Genomic DNA, 7,442 nt, shown 5'->3' on the forward strand with positions numbered 1-7,442 from the left:
TCTGCAATGTTTTTGCACTTCAGCGGGAAGACCAGCCATTGCAACGTTAAAGAGCTTTGGGGAAAGAACACTTCCTTGAGGTACACCTCGCGATACCACCCTTTCGGTGCTTGTGGTACTTCCTAACCGCACTTGAATTTTCCGATCACTGATAAATGAGTGAATGAAGCGCAGAAGATAGCCCTGTAGGCCCATGGCCTGCAAACTATTTAGTATTGAGCTCTGAAGGATGGTATCATAAGCCTTTGATACGTCTAGGAAAATAACTAGTGTTGAAAGGCCGAAAGCTCTATTATGTTCAATATGGCTTATCAAGTCCAAGACGCTATCTTGCGCGCTTAAACCTGTTCGGAATCCAGTCATGCATGTTGGCAGATCCCTTCTCTCTTCGAGCCACCAAGATAAACGCTTACTTGCCAGCTTCTCCATAAGCTTAGCCATGCACGACGTCAGTGGTACAGGACGATACGAGGCCAAGTCTGTCATTTCTTTGCCGGGCTTCAGCACTGGGACAACGCGAGCCACTTTCCATGAAGGAGGAACGTCGCCAGTCTCCCACACTCGATTGAGATAGCTTAGAAGCATCTTCCGGTGTTCCAGAGGTAGGTTCTGCATCACCTGGTTCGTGATGCCGTCAGGACCTGGTGCACATCGACGCCGCAGGCCGCTGAGTGCTGTCTGTAGCTCTCGAAGTGTAAACGGGGCGTCCATCACAGACGTAGATGTTGCAGGTGGAGTGCAGGGAGGAATTCCTGAACTTGCACTTACAAATGCATCTGCAAATTCCTCTGCCAAGCACACGAGAAGTTTCTGCTTGCGCAGTGCAAGCGCTTCGAAAGGTTTACTAGGACGAGAATCACCAGCAAGACTGCCAATGACTCGCCAAATTCTCGTCATCGGTGAGAAAACCGTCAAGCTAGTGCAGAAGGACGCCCACTGCGACCTACAGAGCTTGTTCGTATGGCGTCGAATGGCAGAGTTAAGCCTACTGAAGGTCGTCTTCAAGGATCTGTCGTCCTTCTTCCGCATCAGTTGTCGCTCCGCCCTTCTGCGCGCTGCGCAAAGGTTCCTGAGTTTTAAATCCGGAGTCGGAAAATGATTAGGCAACTTGGCCGCTGTGGTAGCAGCCATCTTACCAGAAATCATTTTGTCAATCACATCACCAGAAACACATGCAAGTTGCTCCCTGTATTTGTCCCAACTAACAACCTGGCTAATTTTAGAGTCGCTCAAATGGAAGTCGGCAGTAAACACAAAAATTGGATAGTGATCACTCCCCATGCGGTCAGGTGCAGTTGACCACTTCACGCGGACGTCAGATGAATGCAAGGTTAGGTCTATAGATGTGGCTGAGACTGGAGGCCGGAAGAAAGTGGGACTTCCGTCATTGGCCACGCACAAGTCCAAACTATCGATAACTTCTACAAGTTTGCGTCCGCGGGAATCTGTGTTCCTGTCACCCCAGAGAGAGTGATGGGCGTGGAAGCCCCCGCAGATAATTCGGGGCGCTGGGCAACGGTCACAAAGCTGCTGCAGAAACAAGTCCATTGCTACCTTCTTCCGCGGAGACACGTATACGGATGCAACAGAAAGAGTCCGGAAGCCAAGACGTATCCTCACAGCCGCTACCTCAATACTATCGGTGCAAAGATTGGTGACGTTCAAAGCCACCTGAGGAATCTCTCTTCGTATGTAAAGGGCGGCGCTTCCCTCGGGAAATGACTTTATGCTGCAATTCTTATGGGCGACATATCCAGTTAAAGATCTCCCGCTTGGTAGGCCAGCCTCCGAGAGGGCTAATACTGGAACACACGTATCTTTCAGAAATAATTTAAGTTCTGCTAATCGACTTATAATCCCAGTGCAGTTCCATTGCATAATAAACGGCACTTTTCGGTGATCTTTTGTTGCACGAGGTTGAAGAAGACTAGCCATATTATAAGGTAAAGGTCGCTGCGAAGGCGGTAATCATGGGCTCAAAGGAAAGAACGAGCTGTAGAATGTTCTTCAGGGTGCCAGTCTGCATCACTTGAACATATGAACGCAGGACTTCAAACAAAACTCGCAGAAGGTCGGACAGTTCCTGATTTTTGAGCTCCTTATTTTGCTGTACGCACTTCCTCACAACTTCAACAAAGGTTGCGGACTTGGACCCACTCTTGGCTACTTCAGCTGGTTTCTTCATCTCTTTTGAGGCGAGGGAATGTCCTCCATGTTGTCGAGTCTGGCTGTGAAACTTGTCCGGCTGTCTGGCTGTCGAGTCTGGTCGCTGAGAAACTTGGACACTTTTTGCTGCAGCAGATCGAACAACCGACTCACACACAGAGGACTTTGCCGTCTTGCTAGGCTCAGGTCGCTCTCTGACGTTGCTGGTTACCACGCTACGAACGTCCGACTCTAACGCAGGGAACTCAACTTCCGAATCTAACGCCGGGAACTCGTCACTTCCAGGTATCCGCGTCTCAGTAGGTTGTGGTTTGGGACCACTAATGAAGGACACTCGGCGGTGTAAGGCGCTTACACGGAAGGGGCAGCCACCAAAACTCACTGGATGGTCACCACCACAATTAGCGCAAGCAAAATCTGCGTTGCAGGCTTTGTAATCGTGGGCGCCACCGCATCGTTTGCAACGTTGATCTTTGATGCAAACTTTAGCTACATGCCCAAAGCGTTGGCACCTAAAGCATCAGGGAGGAGGTTCAACGAATTCTTTGACTGCATGCTTGGTAAAACCGAGGTCAATTTTTCAGGGCGCTCGGTGTTAGGAGCAAACGTTATCACAACAGAGTTAGTAGGTTTCGCTGCCCATTCTTTTTCTTGAGTCTCCACCCGGCGCATGAGACGTTTCACGTGCAGAACCCCTTGCGGTTTCAAGTAGTCAAGAAGGTCGCTTTCCGAATACCACAGTAGTACTCCCCTAATAACACATGTGTTAGTCATGTAGGAGTGGGGCAGCCGGGCATTAACTCTTATGTCCCCAATCTGAGAGCACCGGAGCAGAATGTCAACTTGCTCTTCCGTTGCGATATCTAAATAAAGCGCGCCTTGCGATGTGAAGCGGCTGCGAATCGGGGCAGCTCCCAGCAGTACCTTAATGGCTTCAAAGAGCCTGATAGGGTTCCGCTCTCTCAAATCAACATCTTTCTCTGTTGGCAAAACTACCACTGGGATTCTGACCGTTCTTTGCTTCCGATGACTCACCACCTTGAAGCCGTCGCTGTCCACTTCCGCCATAGCAGCCACTTCCTCGTCAGGGTCGACGATAGTTTTGTCGTCCCCACTGATCGATGATGACGCACTGGACTGCTTATCGTCCCTGATGTCTGGCAGCTCCACACCTTGCGAGGCCATGGCCGCCTCCGCCACGCTGGCTTCCCTCGGATGGCGCTGTCCCTTTAACGATGCCGGCGATGGAACAGCCGTACCCTTCCCATAGGGACAGTACCGCCTTAAAGATGCGGCCGTCTTCCAAGGATATAAATAACTCACCCAATGAATAGCAAAACCTATGCAAAAATTACAGAGCTGAGGTGACAACAGAGCGAACAGCGTCGTCTTCCTCTTCCTCGTTTGACCCTTATGAACTGCGCAGATAAACCATTTGAAGCAGTGCGCAATCATGGATAACGTCGGGAAACTCGTTATCTAAAGCTGTCTGAACAAAGAGGGGAAGCGTTATCGGTTTTCTTTACGCTGTGTTTGCGCTGCGCTTATCAGAATTATCTCGCGGGTTCTGCTTTTATGCCCAACATTTCCACGTGTTCAAGCTAGGCCTTCGTAGGACCTGTTCTCAGGTAAATAAGATCGTTAACATTGCATTCAGGAAATTCATTCGTTAAAAGTGAGTTAAGAGCTTCAGTAACTACACATGATACTGCGCCAGTATTACCGCGAGCAGAGGTGGGTATGGACGCAAGCGTCTAACGTTGGTTACAACGCATGGGCCAACGATCGAGCCAACGACCATGTGCTTGCGCGATGATGATGACACTGTGATTTTTTTCTCTCAAACTTTATCTTGCGAACGTCACCAGTGTGGTGAGATTTAAGGGTGATAAGTCGGATGTATAGCCTAAATATGTGAGAATGATCACAGACATTGTATCGTTTTATTACTTAGAACCGTGATGTCCTATAGAGTTTACTATGTCTTATATTATTACTAAATTATTTAGCCCGCCATGTCTTTCTTTCTTTCTTTCCTTTCTTCTTTTTCGTTCTTTCTTTCTCTTTCATTTGAGACAATTTCATATAAATTGGCTCACGAGGCACAGCGAAAGGTCCTGAAAGAGCCTGATTAGGATATGCCACCCTGAAAGCGTCTGTCATACGTTATTCATACTTGAAGAAGTAGCGTATGACTTGTAGCTAGGGGATCACTCGACAAGCGGCGGAAACTATGTTATACACGTTGCGTAAGCAGCACCTAAAGAAAACATTTTAGAAGCCATATTGTCAGTAAGAACCACACACAGACACATTAAGAAAGTCGTAACTTGTGCAGATTGGTGCATACAGATGGTTGCAAAATAAGACTGCATCATATGTAATAACCAAGTAAAATATTCGCAGTCTCTCCCGAAAGGCGAAGCATCGATTGCGATAGAAAATTAGCATACATCTATAAGAAGTAAGGATAGCAGTTTTATTAGCTTTATAAGCTTGTAAACATTCGCTTACTAACTAAATTCCCAAGCACGGGTCACGCGCGCCTACGCAAACACGTACGCATCTCACTCGATGACCGAGTAAGATTGCTGTGACAACGCTGGAGTGAGAAAGCGCCGCAGCAGCCGCCAGTGAATTGACCTTCGTGCTTCCTCTCGCTTCAAAGCGAATTAAGCTTTAAGCAGGAAGGAAGCTATCAGCACTTTCTCCCCACCGCAGATCGTTTTCAAGGCAGAGACCGAGCGACTGCGCGCGTCTGCGCCATACGCAGAAGGCGCCGAAGTAGAACACCCCCCCCCCCCCCCACCCCTCCTTTCCCTGGTGACTTGCGCGCAGCGGAAGACGGCGCGCTTCCTCCCCGCTTTGCTCCCTTGCGCTCGCGAGAATGAGCCGCCATCGTCGGCTCACCCTCGCACGCTCTCACTTGTACGTATTGCATACGGCGCCCGCCAAGGATGTGCTCGCTCTTGGACTTTATACGGAACATCACGGAGACGGCGACGCGATGGCAGAAATGGACCTGCAGTGGCCACGTAATTCATATCGCAATAAATACAATACAGTACACTGTGATTATCCGGTCCTTTGTAACAGTGCCAGAGGATGCGAGCTAGGTGAATAAGGGTATCCGAGGGGATCAATTTTTTTTTTCACAACCATGCGAAGTTTCAGACAGCAATGCGGGAGAAAGCATAGAAAGTTAGTTATTATGTTTGATTGAGAAAGTAAAGAAACAGGGTAAAGCGTCGAGTCATATAGAGGGTCATATAGAGGGTCATAGAGGGTCATAGTCATTTATATAGACACCTGTAATAAGTTCCCTCTTGGTCCGATTTCACTCTGCTTTACCTGATTAGTTCTACATCTCAACAAAGCGTAACAGATAACTCACCCTATGCCTCATCTAATGGTAGTGCCAAAGGGTTTCTTCACCTCAGTGAAATGGTCATGCGCCCAAAGAGCATAGGTCGCTTCTCTGATGTTTTTGTGCGTATTCCAGGCGCAAAACCGGATGACGTTCCTGAAAGAAGCGGCGACCCGATACATCCAGGATATTGCGGACGGCTCGAAGCGGCTGGCCATTATTACGTTCAGTGACAATGCGGAGGTCCGTCACACCCTGATGCCAGTGAACGTAACCACGAGGCAGAGCTTCCTGAATGCGGTGAAACACCTGCGCACCTTCTGGGCTACGTGCATTGGCTGCGGCCTCCAGCGAGCCCTGGAGGTACGCACAACTTTTGCTAGTGCGAAGTATAAGAGGGAAGCTTTCACTCGGCGAGTTTTCGCGAACTCAATGAACGTAACTTCATTTTCTGCAGTCACTGCTACTCCGTATTGTTGATTTTCTTACCTAATATTTCGACATAGCCGGCCCTGTTTGTGGCCCAACTCCCGACGTTTAAAATAATAAAAAGATATTTTATTTTAAATAATTATGATTGTTAGTGTGCTTAAGTTTGCGCGTTTCGTAACTGCTGCAGTGCATTATGCGGAAGATGTGGGCTCGGCTCCCAGCGGCGGCAAGTTGCTTTTCGTCCACTTTCACTTACCTTTACCTTATTACCTTATTATTTTGTGACACTTGTTTCAAGGTGATTTGGTTATATTGCTTATTCTATATATATATATATATATATACATATATATATATATATATATATATATATATATATATATATATATATATATATATATATATATATATATATATATATATATATATATATATATATATATATATATGTGTGTGTGTGTGTGTGTGTGTGTGTCCGATGAAGTGCTGAGTGTTGTATGGTCAGTGCTTCAAACGAAAACATCTAAACGAGGTCGTGCCCTTATCTACATTGATGCGTCATTGCTACAAGGCTAATCTTATGTCGTGCCTCAGAAGCAAGTAAAGAAAAAAAACTGCATAGAAACGAAGTAATTGGTTTGTTCAACATACACAGAACCGACTTTAAGTTGCGTTTATTGCATTTAAGAGAAGCAGTCGACATACACGAAATTCACCAAGCACAATGTATATTTGCCTCTTGTTTCTAAACAAACATTCTCCAAGAGATTACTAGTTGTAAAAATGAGGCATCAAGTTTAAAGCTATTTAATTCAACAATGGAAAGTTTATGTTCTACACCGCTTCCAAGCACTCAGTCTGTCAATGTCCCAAAGCTACACGTGGGCTGAGGAATACGCCGCGGAATAGGACTCCGGGATTTTATAACATGCTATAACAAGCTTTCGCATTCCGCCACCTTCGGAATGCAGTTACTGAGGTCCAAAGACTTCCAGCTCATGCTAAGCAGTAGAGACGCCATTTGCTTAAGCCAACGAGATGCGTGAAAATTAGCCACAAAATGCGGTGACCCGTTGGCCCTCTCATAAAAAGATGCCTCGGACCTCAAATAAACTGCGTCTAAAAACCAGGCCTGGAGCTAAGGGCCATACGCCATAAGCCCCTGGCCCTGGGGTCAAACACCTGGAGAACCTGAGAACTGTCCCAAGTATTCTGCACCATCAGCCACAGCCGACATTCGCTACCCGCTGTGGTTCTTTCCAGAAACAAGAAGTATGAGAGAGAGAGAGAGTGAGAGAGAGAATTCTCAGAGCTGCCAAGCTGCGAAACAGACACACAGATAGGTATTGTGGCTTATGGACAATAAGTTACATAATTCACTACTTAAATTCTTCAACGAACAGGGCATCCACGCTTTCATTCAACTGCTCCCACGAGACACAGTGCATTATGTCAGAAAAAGAAAAACAAAAAACAT

This window comes from Dermacentor albipictus, chromosome 6, assembly GCF_038994185.2.
Source record: "Dermacentor albipictus isolate Rhodes 1998 colony chromosome 6, USDA_Dalb.pri_finalv2, whole genome shotgun sequence".
Taxonomy (NCBI): domain Eukaryota; kingdom Metazoa; phylum Arthropoda; class Arachnida; order Ixodida; family Ixodidae; genus Dermacentor; species Dermacentor albipictus.